A 17,981-nucleotide genomic window follows, 5' to 3' on the forward strand; every position below is an offset into this window, starting at 1 on the left:
GTAGTTTGTGTCTTGTGCTTGGCTGAGCCTGCGTAATGCTTCTTCTTCATTTTCGTATATGTCCTCATTCTCAGCCTCTTAGCCTCAGCCTCTTAGCCTCAGCCTCTTTCTCATGGTTGGGGTCTGCTTCTTCTACTTCGGTTTCATCGTCTTTATCTCTAACAACAAACAGCCAGAGGACAACAGCAACAAAGACAACTCCACACAGACATTAGCCAACCGAACCGTGCCAAGTTGTTCACAACTGCAACTCGGTCTTGCAAGTTCTTTGGATTTGGGGATTGCTATTTGGTATTGGCTCAATGGGCCACTGCAAAGATGTTAAGAGGGGGTAAGCCTAAAGGGTAAGAGGATGCATCAATATCTCTATACATTTGTGTGTGTGCGTGTGTGTATCGAGGGAAGTTTTTTTTATGCCTCTCGGCCATTTTCCGATCTGCAGCCATTTGAAGCAATTTTCGTTTCCGTTTCTTCTCAAATGCGATTGCCGTCGTGCATCCTGAAGTGTATGTATGTATGTGTGTGTCTCACATAAAGGATAACGTTAAGTATGGCATAAGGATTTGTGTCAAAGCTGGTAAAGCAAGGAAATTCCTTGACTTTAGACTACATTTACATTTCGGCTCATTATTGACAATTTCACCATCAACAACCAAAAATAAGAAGCAAAGAAAAATTGAAACTTTTTAAAATTTCTTTTTTTTTTTTGAAGCGCTAATTAAGTTGAACTTTTCCCATTTAGTGAAGATGAAGAAGAACAACAACAACATCAACCATAACAACAACAGCAATAACAATAACAAATGAGTGCCTCAAGGTGTCTCTCTCCTCCACGAAATGTATGTCTGTGTGTGTGTGTTGCTGAAGTAGCTGCATATGATTTATTTCAGACAGTTTTCTAAGCAAATACATAAAAACTTTTGTCTGTCTGTGTGAGTGTGAGTGTGAGTATGAGTATGTGTGGAGTGGGCGGGTTATACCAGAAACAAGCACGCAACACAAACAGCCAAGTTGTTGCTGAAAAAAAGGGCAAAAAACATGTTGACGAAGTTGCATTTCCTTCAAATCAAGCAAATATACAAATATAAATCCGTATTTATATATATATATATGTATATGTATATCTATGTAACTGTATATATATATATCTATGTAGAGGTTCCTAGATGTATATATAAGTTGGGAACTGTTGACGGATTCGTAATGACACTTCCTTCAATTTCATCATTTTTGCTTTCTTTTTTTTTATAAAGTATCAGTGACACTTTGAGATTTAATACACTTGTAGAAAGACTAACGGCAAAACTAACAATCTTATTTTAATATTTATTTTAACCTTCACACATACATAGAGAGTCCTTTTGTCCCTTGACAACTTTCAAGCTAGTTTATCAGCTAACAAGACAACCTGATATCTTCTTATCTTCTCTTAGGGTATAAGTTGTTAATTTTACTTAATTTGATCCAAGTTTTAGGAAAGTTACAATATTCGAAACGATGATAGAACGAAGTTTGCAATACCATAGAAACTTCTTTCAGTGTACATATGCAATGCATAATGACTGTTGTGTTGCTCATGAAGGGAAGGTTTATAGTAAATATGGCATGTTCTGATACATATACATATTTCTATATACATCATATATAAATATGTGTGAAGGTGCGAATAATACTTTGCTTTGCCTTTGCTTTGCGTGCAAGTTTTGCATGCGGCGCTTAAATTAATTTGCTCGAGTTTTATTCTTGTTGTTGCCTGGCGGTGTTATTGTTGTTGTTGTCAGACAGTTTGACAACTTGACGAAAAATATTTGTAAGCACAAAGGCAAGCATGTACCAGAGAGAGAGAGAGAGAGAGAGAGAGAGAGAGAGAGTGAGAGAGAGTGGGACACAGAGGGAAAGTAACATGGTCCCACCGCGTTGGCATTGTCAACGCAAAAAGGCGTCACCAACTTTCAGCAACAAAAACGGAAAAGAAAAAAATAAACCAACACACATAAAAAAACAGGAAAAGAAAATAAGGAAAACTGAATCCCAACATTCTTAGCAAAACTATTTTTGTCTCCATACATGTATGTATGGCAACTTGTTTGTGTTGTAGTTGGTTTTGAGCCTTTCCGTATGCACTTGTTCATGTTACCACCTGATGGTAAAGATGAAAGGCTATACAAAAATCTGAATGCAAATTGTTTTCTAATTTCAGAATGAAAATTCACAATAAAAATAAGAAGACTATAGAATAAAAACTGAAAGTCCTCATCAACAATAAATCTAGATAGTCCATGCAATTGGACTTGAATTGGCATGCATATTCACAAAACTGCAGCTTACACACTTTACATTACAGAGACATATCTAGGAATATGAAATGTGAATGAAATTTGCCCCCTAAAGTATGCAATAGACAGTCGAAAAACATTTTGTAAAGCTTCTATGAACTTTGCGTAAACTTTGAAGTGGATAAGTTAACTATTTAAAGGAATTCTTATACGAAATATGAAATCATGGCACAAAAAGTTGTACTCTGGAATGTTTTCCGCTTCATTTGGTTACGATTCACAACTATTTTTAGGGATGAATATTGCAATATAGGCATTGCAATTCTGGAGTTCTTCAGCAAAGTCTGCTGATAATACATCCTGGTTGTCCGATAACTATATAGCTATATAGAAGGTTATCTACCTGCTCACCATTTTGTGTTGCCTTTGAAATCATCTCCTTTTCAGGATTGACCTCGGATGGCTTAAAATCAAAAAGGTTCTAATCTAAGCAGATAAAACCCCAATGGTTCGATTGAATGAAGTCAAAATTCAAATCGGTCGGATAAAACTCAAAAGTACAAACTGTTGTACATACAAATATAAAATTACATACAAATATTAGTCGATATAGGTATTTATGTATCTATGTATATAGGAATGTGGACCTGATGACACATTTTGCCGCATGGAATGTCCTTGTGACCTCCTTCATGCTCCACTTTGCCATAATCATCATGAATTGCCACCGCATTCAAATCACTTTAACATAATTTGGCAATAAAAATTCATTGAATTATATTTTGATTGCTTTATTAGACTGTTGGGGTGAGCATTTATTTATCTATCTGTCTATCTATCAATGTGTGTGTGAGTGTGTGTGTGTATCTATTAAGGTCCAATTGGCCATCTCTTTCATTTATTGGCTGTGTATATTTTGGCATGGTTTTATTAAAGAGACACAAAAATTTCCATTGATATGCGCAGGACGATGAGCAGGACAATAGACATGTGTGAGTGAGATTAGGCAATGACAATACCCCTACCTATTCCCATCCTCTCATATATAGCATCACAAGGATATATATATATGTATATACACCTCTCTACCGTTCACGGCGCTTAACGGGCATAAAACGAATTTCAAGCCAAGTCCTTGGCCTTTGTCTATAGTATTGGAGAATCATTCACTCAATATACGAGTGTATGTTGTGTATCCTGATGTCCTGTTGTCCTGGTGTGCTTTTATTTATGCCATCAATAAACTTCTTTCGCCTGCAAAACATTTACAATTTGTTATTTAGGGTTAAGTTTGATGGCACAAACAAACCTATGACCGGGGGGTAATGGGAAACAGGTGTCAATCGACCGCTCTCCCTCTCCCTCTCCATCTATCGCTCTATTTGTCATGACAGGCAAAAAAAAAAAAAAATAAAGAAGCTTGTTTATGGCCTCATTTTTTCTCTGTTAACTTGATTTGATTAGAAATCGTTTGACATTTCACATGAATTATTTCCACATTTTGGTTTTAAAAGCTATTACAAATATATACATACATATGTTGGTACAGTGAGAACTCTGTAAGTGTGAACATATATATCTTCATATGTTGGTAACTTTTTAGCGGTTTCGTTTACAGTATTCAATTTGTCTGGCACGCCCACTTACCGCCTCTGTCAACTAAAAATTCATCTGCTAAATTATGCGCCCATTTACAAGAAGAACAATAAATTTACTTACTCTTTCCCCCACAATCCCAAGACCAAATTCGCCTACCAATGAGAGAGGAAAAAAAATGAAAGTGGATCCCCACATCTTATGCCTCATCTCGTACAGGTGACACACATAATACAGAACACCCATTCAAGTATACCACAGACAGGCAGGCAGACAGACAGACAACTGTCAACAGCAAGTCAAATGCCTTTGTGCCACGCCCACTTCCCTTACTTAACCAATATTGTTCGGTTGAGGCGTTTTGCGGTTAGCCTGTCAGCTTGGTTCTTGGGTTCATCAAATCTCAGTAAGTGAAAATCTAGCAGAATGTGGCCCTTATGTGTGTGGTAAGAGTGTCTCGGGGTTATCTCTTTTTGGGTGAAAGTGGTCGGTCGACTGGGCGTGGTTAGCTGACAGCATGCTGAGAAGCGGAGACTGATAAGGAGGGAGAGAGAGCGAGAGAGAGACAGAGAGAGAGAGACAAAGAGCGAAAGAAGGGGAAATCGTATAATATTAATAAAGCAGAAATTGACAGATTCAGAATGACAAATTTGTCGTCAAGCCTGATAAATGATATGAAATCTCCCAGAAGCGAAAATATTGTTGCAAAAAAAAAAAATAAAACACATTGGCAAAAGGACACAAAAGCCAAGGTCCTGCTGGGCACAAGTAAAAGCTGATGCTGTGTAAGAAGAGGAAGAAGATAAATATTGATAGCATCTGCGGCGAGCAGTTGAAAAAGAGAAAAAAAAAATGGCAAAAGCAAAAAAGAGAAAAACCAAACCAAAAATATGAAAATTGTGGATGCTAAGGTACAAAAGATTTGCACAAGCTTCTTCTCTTCCTGTCGCTTACTCTCTCTCTCTCTCTCTCTCTCTCTCCCTCTTTCTGTCTCTCTCTCTATCTCTCTACTGTCTATATAAATATCTGAGGTGAGAACCTTCGCCTTCGTCTTCTTCTGCTACAGCGTTAACATCCTTCGCGGCTAGAACGGGCATGTAATGCAAAGCAATTTGGTAAGTTTCTCTGAAGCAAAGTGTAGCTCCTCTCTGTGAGCCCCTCCCCACCACACTCTACAAGACAACACCAACACTCGAACTTCCCGTGCCACATTCGGATGGCTAAGTGGTGTCCTGGCTGGTATCCTGAATGCATGTTTGCATGTTTGCAGCCCGCCTCCCATCCTGTTTGTCCTTCAGCAGGGCCGCAGCACGTTGAACACTTGCCAAGTGCAATTTCCAGGTTTAACTGATAGTCTTCTTTAGTCAACGCCGCGGCGTCGCCGTTGCCATCGTCCGTTCATCTGCTTAAATAAAAAAAAAAATGACAGTGTACGAAAGAAGACAAAACAAATAAACCAATGGGTCTGTCTGTGATCATAAACGGGTTAAAGATACATTTATATAAATGATAAATTTTACAATTTTTTAACAACCAGGACAACACCATCTTAGATGTCCTTACCGAAAATGAATCAGTTTCGTGCCCTGATAGTGATTATGTCCTTGAGATCAACTTGAATCCTAACTATATTTTAATGTCAGCGATCATTTTGGCAGTTTTCTTTTCCTCCTGTTTTTTTATTTGCCTGTATAAATTTCCATAATTTTCTGTTTAAATATCACTTAGTCATGGGACCTGGAGGCGACCTCTGCTACTTATTTGTTGCTTTGCGTGATTTTATTTTGAACTTTTTGTCCCAACATCCAGACTGGTCGACTTCTGGCTGCTGGCCACCCACTAAGTGCAATTTCAAGTGTTGGCTGGCTGACATCAATCTGGCCAAACAGACTTGCACACACCTCACACACCTAAGGACGAGGGGGAGGCGAAGAAGGAGGCTGCATTGTTTGTCAGCCTAATGTCTGTAAGGCAATGGCATGTTCTGTCGTGGTTGAGCGGGGGTGAGGTACAAAACGCGAGGGTAAGCTGCTTCAAAAATACAATAAGATGAAGATGAAAGACACCTGAGCAGAAAGCAGAGAGAGATACAGAGAGAGAAAGAGAGCGAAAGAGAAAGAGACAGCAAGAGGAGTTCTATGTGGATGCTTCGTCATTTTGGCAAAGAATTCTGGCTGCAGACATCTTTCTACCACTCCAGTTTTTATCCTTCATGCCTCATGCCTCATCCCTCATTCGACCAATGCCTCTCCAACTAGGTTTTCAAGTGATTTCCATCCAAAGAGGCGGCTGCATTGCGGTTTTTCCCTTGGCCAACTTAAAATTCAATTTGTTTGGCTGTGATTTAGTGTAATTTAAGCGCACTACTGGGAGAAGATATATGAGCACTTGAGATGTGAGGACCACCCGCACAGAAATTCTCAACAATAGCAACACCAACAACCTGACGAGATTGTCTATGTCTATGCATTCCTGAACCATGCATTCCTCGGCACTCGTTTGTTCTAGCATTCTACTGAATGTGACAGTTCATTAGTATAGAAGGATGAGGCTCAACCAAATGGCAAAATTGGCATATGTAGGTAAAAGTGATTCTTGCCATCAGTTGTGGCCCTTCGTCTACTGTTGACTGATTGAAGACTCGGCTTCAACTTCAACTTCTGATTGAGATTGAGATTGAGAGTAGTCCTGAAATCAGCTGCAGCTGCTGCACTCAAAGATTTCTGGCTTCATTTCCAGCTCGACAAGCCGTTTGTCAGCGGTTGACATGAATAAGTCATGGCCAGGAAAGTTCACTTCCACAGCTGACAACCTGAAAAACCACCCACCTGTCTGCCCCACCATTACCATCACCACGATCTCCACCACCATCTCCACCACTCACCGCATATCAATGACATGTGCAATATTTGTCTTTTCACTGTAGTGTGTGTATATGTATGTACGTATTCCCTTCTTTTTTTGTCTCTCTTCTTGGGCAAAAATGGCAGCCAATACTCTCGGTTGTCAACTCATGCACTTGGCAGAAGACAGAAGCAGAAAAAGGGAGAGTAATAATGCGAACCCCAAGCCCAAGTCTCAAACCAGGCCGGGACCAAAGCCAAGTTTCCCAATCTCTCAAACCCTTTCCAAACAGTTGCTGCGTTGTCTGCTGGCTCGTGCTTTGTCAGCGGCTAAGTGCAAGTTAAAGCAAAAGTAATGGCCCATAGAAAAAACAAAAAGTAGAAAAAGAAAAATTGGCAAAAAAAAGAAAAAAACGAAAACAAGAGACGGCAGCATGAAAAAAATGAAACAATTGCAATGCATCTTTGAGTGGGTTAAAATAGACGATGGAGCCGGCGAAGCAGCAGGCGGCGTGCAAGGAGTGGACACCAATATAAATGGTCAATGTTTAAGTTTTTCTTGTTCAACTAGATTAAGCATACGCACAATCATGAGTCCACAGAAGATTTATCTGGCGACGTTAACAGAATGAACCATTGCCTTCTTCAGGGGAACCAATTGTTCCCGGTTTTTTCTCTTTTTTTTAAACTTCTCTTTGTTAAAGATTTAAGGTTAGGATCAATCGCCATAGATCTAGAACCGCATGAGACATTTTGTCCATATTTATCGTAAATCTTTTTGGTGTCATTTATTTGACAACTTTATTAATCAGCTACAAAATTCAAAATGTGTCGAATAGTTCTTTTTTTGTTATCAAATTTGAAAAAAAAAATTAAATTTTTTTTTCTGAATCTTAAAATTTTTCTCCAATATTTGTCGCGTTAAAATTAAAATCTTGTTTTTTGTAAATTTTTAAAAGAATACCCCTACTATATCATCTTATATCACATTAAAAATTAAAGTAGGCCGTGACAGTTTTTGCTGATTTCCCTATAAATACTCGGCAGGTTTCCCATTCGAATCATTCGTCTGCCAAGTGTAAAGCAGTCAACAACTCTCGGACTTGATTTCGTCAAAATTTCCAGTGAAAAAATATGTAAAAACTAAAGTAAATATTAATTTTTTCGGATTATAGATTGTGTGAATTTATCAAATATTTAGTCCTCTTATTCAGATCCCAATGTACAAAGACGATGGCGATGCGGTCCGTTTCTCCATATATGTATGGAGCATGGCCGAGGTCTTTGGTAAGGAAATAGTTTGACCAGAGTTCGGGAATGGTATATTGTTGTAATGTAAGGTATTCCTCTCTTCAATTCCAGGTCTACGGAGGATGACAAAATACTATCTCAATTAGTGGTTTTCCATTTCCCGTTTTCATTTGTCCAACGAATCGATTCCTAAATGTCGACGGTACCGGGCCCCAGGATTGGGTCTGCAGCTTTGCGTCAAACATTTCCAAACATGTATCACCTGTTCGGATTTAAAAGATAACAATCACAATGTTTAATTAAAATAAAATACAGTAAATTTAGAGAGCATTACACTAGTCGATTACCAAATTGAAATAATTTCCACGTATAAAAACAGATGTTCAATCTGAACTCAAGGGAAATGGTTTCTGGCTCAGAAACGATGTTTGACTTCGTATTTTGGTATTAATAAAAGTATTGGCATGACTTTTATATTAAATGTGATCATAATCGTCATAAAAACAGCATACATTTGATGGGGAACTAAGAAACTTTTGTCAATAGAATATGCTCAGCTTCGTCCCTTTCGGTTTGAGAATCCTCATCCAATTTCAATATTTTCGTTATTTTCTACTTCCCCTTTGGCAAACTGAAAACAGTCTCAGGGAGCTGGTAACGTTTGTCATAAAAGTTGGATTATGATCAAAGATGGAGTTAGTTTTTTATATTTGTATGACCTGATACGCTTTGCGGGTGTCCTACTTTCAATCTTGAAAATATTATCTTTCAATAAAACAAGGAAATGAAACAAAGTATTTGATGGTCCGTATTGAAACATAATTTAACTTTTAGTGCGTTTCGATAAGCACTAGTATTTAAAAATGTCGATTCAGCCACTTTAGTTTCAGATAGATTATAGTAAAATCGCCCAAGCCATTCAATTGTAGTGGCCAAGCCGAAAATTTGGCTCAATTCTAAAATTTCCCACACGGTGTTTTGTTTTTATTATAAGAAAAAACCAAACTTTTGACAGCTCTTTCAACTGTGGAACATTTACCAACACTGTGTTAAAAATATACCTACTATTTACCAACATTGAAAAAAATCGAAATCGGGAATTCCAAGCCCACTAGAAATTGGGTGAATTATCAAACGGAATGCCCACGATCTTGATAAATTACTTCTGGGAACCAGAGGGTCCAAAACTTAACGAATTTAGTTTTTGTGAAACAAATCCAAATGTTGCATTTTCGTAACATTTGCCTGACTTTATTTCATTTTTGTTATCGATAGAGTACCCTCCCTAATTGTCTAATAATCGAACTTTCTAGGTTTACCATAAATCATAGTAGGCCTTGACAAGTTTTGCTGATTTCCCAATAAATACTCGGCAGGTTTCCCATTCGAATCATTCGTCTGCCAAGTGTAAAGCAGTCAACAACTCTCGGACTTGATTTCGTCAAAATTTTTAGTGATAAAATGTTTTAATAACTAAAGTAAATATATTTTTTTTGGATAATAGATTGTGTGAATTAATGAAATGTTAGTCCTCTTATCCAGATCCCAAGTTTCAGAAGAGGATGGCAATGCGGTCCGTTTCTCCATATATGTATGGAGCATGGCCGAGGTCATTGGTAAGGATATAGTTTGACCAGAGTTCGAGAATGGTATGTTGTTGTAATGTAAGGTATTTCTCTCTTCAATTCCAGGTCTACGGAGGATAACAAAATACTATCTCAATTAGTGGTTCTCAATTTCTGGTTTTGAATTGTCCAACGAATCGATTCCTGAATGTGGACGGTACCAGGCTCCAGGATTGGGTCTGCAGCTTTGCGTCAATTATTTTCTAAACATGTTTAACCTTTTCTATGGAGGATTGACGAATTAACAAAATACCATCAGTATTAAGTGGCGTTCAAGTCGTAATTTTCATTTCTTCAACGAGTAGAGTCACCTTTATGTACACTGCTTAACTTTTTTAATGCGGACGGTACCGGGCCCAGGATTGGGTCTGCAGCTTTGCGTCAATTATTTCCTAAGACGTTATGAAACTAGATTTAAGGATACACAATGTAATTTTAAGAAAAAACACTGCGGCAGAAATAAATTCAGAATTTGGTGTCAGTGTCTGTTACACGATTTGTCACACAAACCATGAAGCTAGTCGATTACCAATATGAAATAAAGGATCATTTCTTTTATTAATTTTGGTCAGAAGTGTGCAACGCATAGAAGGAAGCATTTCCGACCATATATATTCTTGATCAGACGAGTTCAAATAGCCATGTCCGTCCGTCCGTCCGTCCGTCCGTCCGTCCGTCTCAACGCAAACTCCTCCTAGACCGTTGGAGCTACAGAAATTTTGCATGTAGGCTTGTATGTACTGCAGGCGTTGTATATCTCGGATTCAGCCGGGTCGAATCACTATATCATATAGCTCCCATACAAATGGCAAAGTCACGAACAGTGACTTTTCTTAATAACTTCGTTATTTTCTGAGCCATTGTCATGAAATTTAATAATGGTAAGTTAATTATACATATAAACGATTGTGTCAAATTTGGTTAAGATCGGGTGACTATATCATATAGCTCCCATAGGAACGATCTTTCGAAAACAGTGACTTTTGTCAATAACTTCGTTACTTTTGACGCGATTGCTTTTAAATACAACATTTATTGGTCTGATATATCTGTTAATGACTGTGCCAAATTTGATAAGGATCGGGTTACTATATCTTATAGCTCCCATAGGAACGATCGGTGGAAAACAGTGACTTTGATCAATATCTTAGTTTTTATCTAAATCTATGCTAAGATTGTAGGCCGTTCTTTCGCAAACATTAGCCTTTTTAGCTTGAATGTTTTTTCACTTTGATGGCTATAGGCAAGGAAAGAGTTACCATAAAAGTTGCAAGGTTGTAGTGGCCACGCCGAAGATTTCACTCAATTTTAATATTTTCCACGCTTTGTTTTGTTTTTAACCAACCTTTTGACAGCGCTTTCAACTATTCTGTTGAACATAACACTGCGGTAAAAACATACTTACTATTTACCAACATAGAAAAACATCGAAATCGAAAATAAGAAGTCCACTAGAAATTGGGTGAATTCGTATAACCTTTTTACAAACGGAATGCCTACAATCTTGACAAATTACTTCTAGGAACTCTGACTTTATTTTATATTTGTTATCGCTAGAGTACCCCTAATTGTCTAATAATCGAACTTTCTAGGTTTACCATAAATCATAGTAGGCCTTGACAAGTTTTGCTGATTTCCCAATAAATACTCGGCAGGTTTCCCATTCGAATCATTCGTCTGCCAAGTGTAAAGCAGTCAACAACTCTCGGACTTGATTTTGTCAAAATTTTCAGTGATAAAATGTTTTAATAACTAAAGTAAATATATTTTTTTTGGATTATAGATTGTGTGAATTAATGAAATGTTAGTCCTCTTATCCAGATCCCAAGTTTCAGAAGAGGATGGCAATGCGGTCCGTTTCTCCATATATGTATGGAGCATGGCCGAGGTCATTGGTAAGGATATAGTTTGACCAGAGTTCGAGAATGGTATGTTGTTGTAATGTAAGGTATTTCTCTCTTCAATTCCAGGTCTACGGAGGATAACAAAATACTATCTCAATTAGTGGTTCTCAATTTCTGGTTTTGAATTGTCCAACGAATCGATTCCTGAATGTGGACGGTACCAGGCTCCAGGATTGGGTCTGCAGCTTTGCGTCAATTATTTTCTAAACATGTTTAACCTTTTCTATGGAGGATTGACGAATTAACAAAATATCATCAGTATTAAGTGGCGTTCAAGTCGTAATTTTCATTTCTTCAACGAGTAGAGTCACCTTTATGTTAACTGCTTAACTTTTTTAATGCGGACGGTACCGGGCCCAGGATTGGGTCTGCAGCTTTGCGTCAATTATTTCCTAAGACGTTATGAAACTAGATTTAAGGATACACAATGTAATTTTAAGAAAAAACACTGCGGCAGAAATAAATTCAGAATTTGGTGTCAGTGTCTGTTACACGATTTGTCACACAAACCATGAAGCTAGTCGATTACCAATATGAAATAAAGGATCATTTCTTTTATTAATTTTGGTCAGAAGTGTGCAACGCATAGAAGGAAGCATTTCCGACCATATATATTCTTGATCAGACGAGTTCAAATAGCCATGTCCGTCCGTCCGTCCGTCCGTCCGTCCGTCTCAACGCAAACTCCTCCTAGACCGTTGGAGCTACAGAGCTGAAATTTTGCATGTAGGCTTGTATGTACTGCAGGCGTTGTATATCTCGGATTCAGCCGGGTCGAATCACTATATCATATAGCTCCCATACAAATGGCAAAGTCACGAACAGTGACTTTTCTTAATAACTTCGTTATTTTCTGAGCCATTGTCATGAAATTTAATAATGGTAAGTTAATTATACATATAAACGATTGTGTCAAATTTGGTTAAGATCGGGTGACTATATCATATAGCTCCCATAGGAACGATCTTTCGAAAACAGTGACTTTTGTCAATAACTTCGTTACTTTTGACGCGATTGCTTTTAAATACAACATTTATTGGTCTGATATATCTGTTAATGACTGTGCCAAATTTGATAAGGATCGGGTTACTATATCTTATAGCTCCCATAGGAACGATCGGTGGAAAACAGTGACTTTGATCAATATCTTAGTTTTTATCTAAATCTATGCTAAGATTGTAGGCCGTTCTTTCGCAAACATTAGCCTTTTTAGCTTGAATGTTTTTTCACTTTGATGGCTATAGGCAAGGAAAGAGTTACCATAAAAGTTGCAAGGTTGTAGTGGCCACGCCGAAGATTTCACTCAATTTTAATATTTTCCACGCTTTGTTTTGTTTTTAACCAACCTTTTGACAGCGCTTTCAACTATTCTGTTGAACATAACACTGCGGTAAAAACATACTTACTATTTACCAACATAGAAAAACATCGAAATCGAAAATAAGAAGTCCACTAGAAATTGGGTGAATTCGTATAACCTTTTTACAAACGGAATGCCTACAATCTTGACAAATTACTTCTAGGAACTCTGACTTTATTTTATATTTGTTATCGCTAGAGTACCCCTAATTGTCTAATAATCGAACTTTCTAGGTTTACCATAAATCATAGTAGCCCTTGACAATTTTTGCTGATTTCCCTATAAATACTCGGCAGGTTTCCCATTCGAATCATTCGTCTGCCAAGTGTAAAGCAGTCAACAACTATCGGACTTGATTTCGTCAAAATTTTCAGTAAAAAAATATGTAAAAACTAAAGTAAATATTATTTTTTTCGGATTATAGATTGTGTGAATTTATCAAATATTAGTCCTCTTATTCAGATCCCAAAGTACAAAGACGATGGCGATGTGGTTCCTTTCTCCATAAGTATATGGAGGATGGCCGAGGTCATTGGTAAGGATATAGTTTGACCAGAGTTCGGGAACGGTATATTGTGATGTAACGTATTTCTCTCTTTAATTCCAGGTCTATGGAGGATTAGTATTTTAAAAACCAAATACCATCTCTGTTAAATTGCGTTAATCTATTCAATTTATTCTGCTCAACTTCTTGAATGTCGACGGTACCGGGCCCCAGGATTGGTTCTGCAGCTTTGCGTCGATTATTTTCGTTATGCGTTATGAAAGTAGAATTAAGTATACATAATTTCAAAAAAACTGGCATTATTGTTTTTTTTTTCTCAAAGAATTTGTTACGCATAATCAAAGATAATGGAAATCGACAGAAATTGATCGTTTTTGAGATTGGCATTAGTGCTTTCTTCACAGAAATAAATCGACATTGTTCAAAATAGTGATCGAGATAATATCTCTGCATTCGTTTTGTATTTTGGGACTCATGTACAGCCGATGCGAAAGGATGCTAAAAATCCTTTAATGAAGGAGATGCTGGGTGAGATGCAAATCACTTAGTCACTCGTGTGGCAATTTATTGAAGAAGAACTTGCTGGGTGACTATTGTTTTGCCTAAAGTCACTAAGATAGCCGTCATGTGATTGTTCTGAAAGGAAAACCGAACACTACTATTCGGGTGGGGCGTTGCGGTAAGGTCTACACGGTGGCATAGAAGTCTCTACCATACTAGAAGGCTGAAGTTCAAAACGTCCAACGCCAGTTGCAAGATGGCAAGATTTTTAGTTCAGCAAAATGGGAAAACTTGCATCGAAATTTGCGTGCAGCCGCAAATGCAACTGTGTGACTATCTCTTTCTCTCTCGGTGTGTCAGCTGCAAATTGGTAAAGCAAACAGCTACAAAGCTAGTGTGGCAAGAGAAAGCAAAAACTGAATTGAACTTTGAACGCCAGCAACAGAAAATCAACGCAATGCTGGCTGGTATTGGCAGAGCAAAGGAGTTAAGACATCTTCAGCTTAACTCTCCCTTCCCTTTAGGTAGTGCAAAGAAGATGTTTATCAGTTTATAATTGGTTTCCATCTTTCTCGATAAATGTATATATATATACATTGGTTGAGTTTATGGAGGTGCACTTCAAACTAGAGGAGTACATATAATTCGAAACACAGTTGCATATTGTTTGAACTGATACAGATTCCATTATTTAGCATTTCAAATCATATGAATAGAGATCAAGGATATAATGAAATTCAACTTTAAGCACTTAGTATTAATTGAATGGATCCCTTTTTCGATTTGGATTGATAACTGATTTCTTTTTTGTCTTTGTTTTCCCTCGACCCCTTAGAGGGTTATTTGAAATCGAGCTTTCAACTATTGGTGTAGGGTATTTAGTAGGCCGCAGCAAAGTTGTTAAGTTTTTGTTGTCTCGTTTTTGTGCTCTTGTAATTTCTTTTTATTTTGTTTTGCGAAATGGAAATCTATGCAGTGCAGAACATTTTTCAAGTGTTGTTGCTGATACTCTTGTTGTTGTTGTTGTCGTTGTTGCTGTTGAAAACTTGGTGCAAAATTTTGCCTGGTTTCACGCTTACTGATTTTGATTGGAAATACGCCCACCACCGCACCGCGCCGCACCGTACTGCACTGCCTCTACCCAGTGTCTATCCTACTCACCCAAAATCCAAACAGTTGCCTCCCCTTTTTGCCCTGGCATCTCTTTTATGAACCAAATGAAATCGAGTTGGAGATGTTTGCAGAGTTGCTACAGGATCGAATTGGTTGAGGGATATAGCAGAAAACAAGCCAAGAGGAAGCATACTTCCGCATTGCAAAGTCCTGCCAACAACTCACCATTTGCCCGCCCCGCCACCAATCTGTTCATCTCTTCACAATTCACTATCGGCTATCCTTACCCTGTGTACTGAGATAGCAGTCATCTCTTCATCATCATGAAACCTGCAAATATGTCACGATAAACAGCAACAACTGACATTGAAGTCAATGTCGTACAAAGGTGGCTATAGGAATTTCATCGAAATACGAGAAAAAGGGGGTTTCCCATCACTTGAGTGGCTTTCACAGTACTTTAAAATTCTTGCACAGAACGACTGAAAGAGACTTTTGTTACTAAATGTTTCAATCCATTAAATATTTTAAGGGTTTTACTAAGTTTCTGTATTATATATACATACTTCTTATGTGCTAATTTAGTCAGGTTATTTTTACATGGACTTGACCACAAACTGCCATGGTAAGTTGAGGTTCTCGCTGATTCTGACCCCAGAATCCCTCCTGTGAATCAGTTTTTGATAGCCTGGGTGCTTGTGACTGCCCACATCGACCACTCGCAAGGCAAATTCATTGTAAACTTTTTATCAGAAAGCAATTGAAGCCAGAATATTTGGACTGTAAGCTGCAGATAGATAGCCAAGGATATTTATAGTGACACAAATATAAAAAAAAGTACGAACTAAAAAAAAACCATTTTAAAATGCTTTGCTAAGTTAAAAAACTATGTCGGTATAAAGAACTTGCAGCAAATTAGTTTATTTTAATCAAAAAAGTGTAAAATGCTTAAAGATAAATATATAGTTTGTAAACTTTGCTAAAACCTGTAACCACTGTGCAAAAAGCGGACTTGGAAACTTCTGGCCAAGTTGTTTGGAACTGAAGCAAAGCAAAGGCCAGGACAGATAGACCAATTGTAAGTGTGCCGCCTAAAACGGCAATTGGAAATTATTAATTTCAATCAAAACTTTCGACATCGGTGCTTATCTATGCGTAGTATCTAATCTTCAACCCACAACACTGACAATGTTCTGTCTCTCTCTAAAGCAATCTAAGCCAAAAGTTTCAACGCTCCTTGCCATCATTCAAAAGCCAAAGTCTTTTGTTTTTTTTTTTTTTTATTTTCCTGTTGTTGTTGCTTTTGCTTTACAAGGCCAACATCATTTATAAAATCTTTCAGTCACTCACTCAGTCATTCAATCAGTTTTGTGTGAGTATCCTAGGATATTTATGTATGAATGCCTTCGCCTGTCATCGATCAAAATTCGCGAGACATGTGAGCGGTAAGCGTTGACTTTTTGGTAACAAGAATGAAAATGAATTTTTTCCTTTAAGTCACTCAACACTTGAATGCGTAATTCTTGAATATAAAGAAATATAATAAATAAATCTATACACACTATGAATCGAAATACTTGTAATAGTTCTGAATTTGTTTAAAAGTAACACCCAGTCCAGTCAACAGAAAGTTCCAAATTGTTCAATAAGTAGAATTTCATATACATGAAACATAAAATAATATTTCAGTGTCAAATTTTTGAACCTAGATTATTATAAAAATTGAGAGAAAATTGATTATATTCATTCTTTTGCTGCATACTTTACATATATGTATGTATAATTCATGTCTAGTTGTATAATTCGTTTCGTTTGTAGTATACATAGATTATACAAGAGGCGAAATACTTGATAATCGACAATTAATGAGAGAGCGTTTCAGTCTCAATTGATTCTTCAACAATGAAACAACATTATTTAATCATCGGCTTGTTGCTACTTTCACTTGTCCATGTGGAATCAAAGAATTGCACCTTGGAGGCCAGAAGTGCCAACAACATCGCCAATCTTCGTAAATGCTATAAAGAATCAGATCAAGAATATCAGCAATGCTGTTTCAACCACATTAACAAATATTGTGATGCTAAATGTCCAAAAAGAGATTGTGTCAAAAAAACAGACAATGGTTTGGAGTCCATCAGGATTTCCCTAGCGCCACATACTTTTTTTGATCATACCAACAAAGTAGTGCCACTGAATGCGTCGCCATGGAAACGAAGATATATTAAGTAATCTAACTACATTTGCACAACTTGTGCTGTAAGAAAATAAAACTAAAATTAATCAACAAAAAACAAAACCACATTTGTTTTTCAACAGCTTTTTCTGCTGTCTTTGCAATAATCTTCTTTTGAAGATTGACCTCGAAACGTCTGAATATAATCATAATCTAAACAGAAATTTTGTTTCTTATAAATCTTTGGCTGCATTAGTTTCTATCTGAATACACACACTTTTCAGTTAATAGTTGTTAGTGTGTAGTTAAAAGCATTTCTGATTATATGTCTAACAATAAGTAAAAGACCGGCCTTATTTTTTAACTTTCAGAATGTTGCATGAATGACAGCAATGAATGTATTCGATCAAATCCTTGCGAATTGAATTCAAATGAATGGTCAAACACTTTGCAATGAAATAAATGAGTCCGAAATTATGCAAGTACTTGTCAAATGTCATAAAAAGTCGATACTAGACCTTCTATGTTCCTCAGAATTAACGAATAATCACAAAATAATCCAAAGAACGAAATGCTTTAAGTTTATTTATTTTGTCAGTTTTGTTAGGGTTTTTTTTGTTTTGTGTACTTGCGTATATATTAACAATATTTCATGCATAAAAAGCAAGTGAACTGGTCCGCCCACGGTCCCCTTGATGCAATGAGGCGTATGCGCAATGTGCACGTGCTTCTCATTCTGGTCCTGTTTTCCAGCAGGACCTTCACCATTTTTTTTTTTGTTCAACTTCTGTTTTCCTGCCGCTCTTCTTGTTGTTGGCATGATGCCATGAT

General features: G+C 37.2%; 5 long non-coding RNA genes across 7 annotated transcripts; 4 read left to right on the forward strand and 1 right to left on the reverse strand.

The window, feature by feature from the left end:
• Nucleotides 1–3,051: 3,051 nt before the first annotated feature.
• Nucleotides 3,052–3,815, reverse strand: LOC124460476. Its single transcript, XR_006954379.1, has 2 exons — nt 3,586–3,815; nt 3,052–3,530 (listed from the first exon to the last, which is right to left on the reverse strand). It is a non-coding gene; the product is annotated as an uncharacterized LOC124460476 (long non-coding RNA).
• A 3,941-nt stretch (nt 3,816–7,756) lies between these two features.
• On the forward strand, nt 7,757–8,304 carry LOC26529820. Of its 2 annotated transcripts, none has more exons than XR_006954373.1 (3): nt 7,757–7,863; nt 7,930–8,002; nt 8,078–8,304. It is a non-coding gene; the product is annotated as an uncharacterized LOC26529820 (long non-coding RNA). The 2 variants fall into 2 exon arrangements; XR_001450515.3 differs by having other exon boundaries at nt 7,762–7,863; nt 7,917–8,002.
• Nucleotides 8,305–9,345: 1,041 nt separating this feature from the next.
• On the forward strand, nt 9,346–10,146 carry LOC26528920. The gene is made up of 3 exons (XR_001450516.3): nt 9,346–9,444; nt 9,496–9,582; nt 9,658–10,146. It is a non-coding gene; the product is annotated as an uncharacterized LOC26528920 (long non-coding RNA).
• Nucleotides 10,147–11,252: 1,106 nt separating this feature from the next.
• Nucleotides 11,253–12,050, forward strand: LOC26530059. Its single transcript, XR_001450477.3, has 3 exons — nt 11,253–11,348; nt 11,400–11,486; nt 11,562–12,050. It is a non-coding gene; the product is annotated as an uncharacterized LOC26530059 (long non-coding RNA).
• A 1,091-nt stretch (nt 12,051–13,141) lies between these two features.
• Nucleotides 13,142–13,789, forward strand: LOC111519327. 2 transcript variants are annotated; one of them, XR_006954374.1, is made up of 3 exons: nt 13,142–13,252; nt 13,318–13,390; nt 13,463–13,789. It is a non-coding gene; the product is annotated as an uncharacterized LOC111519327 (long non-coding RNA). The 2 variants fall into 2 exon arrangements; XR_002724324.2 differs by having other exon boundaries at nt 13,144–13,252; nt 13,305–13,390.
• Nucleotides 13,790–17,981: the final 4,192 nt, after the last annotated feature.

Source organism: Drosophila willistoni (assembly GCF_018902025.1).
Source record: "Drosophila willistoni isolate 14030-0811.24 chromosome XL unlocalized genomic scaffold, UCI_dwil_1.1 Seg141, whole genome shotgun sequence".
In the NCBI taxonomy this organism is placed as follows: Eukaryota; Metazoa; Arthropoda; class Insecta; order Diptera; family Drosophilidae; genus Drosophila; species Drosophila willistoni.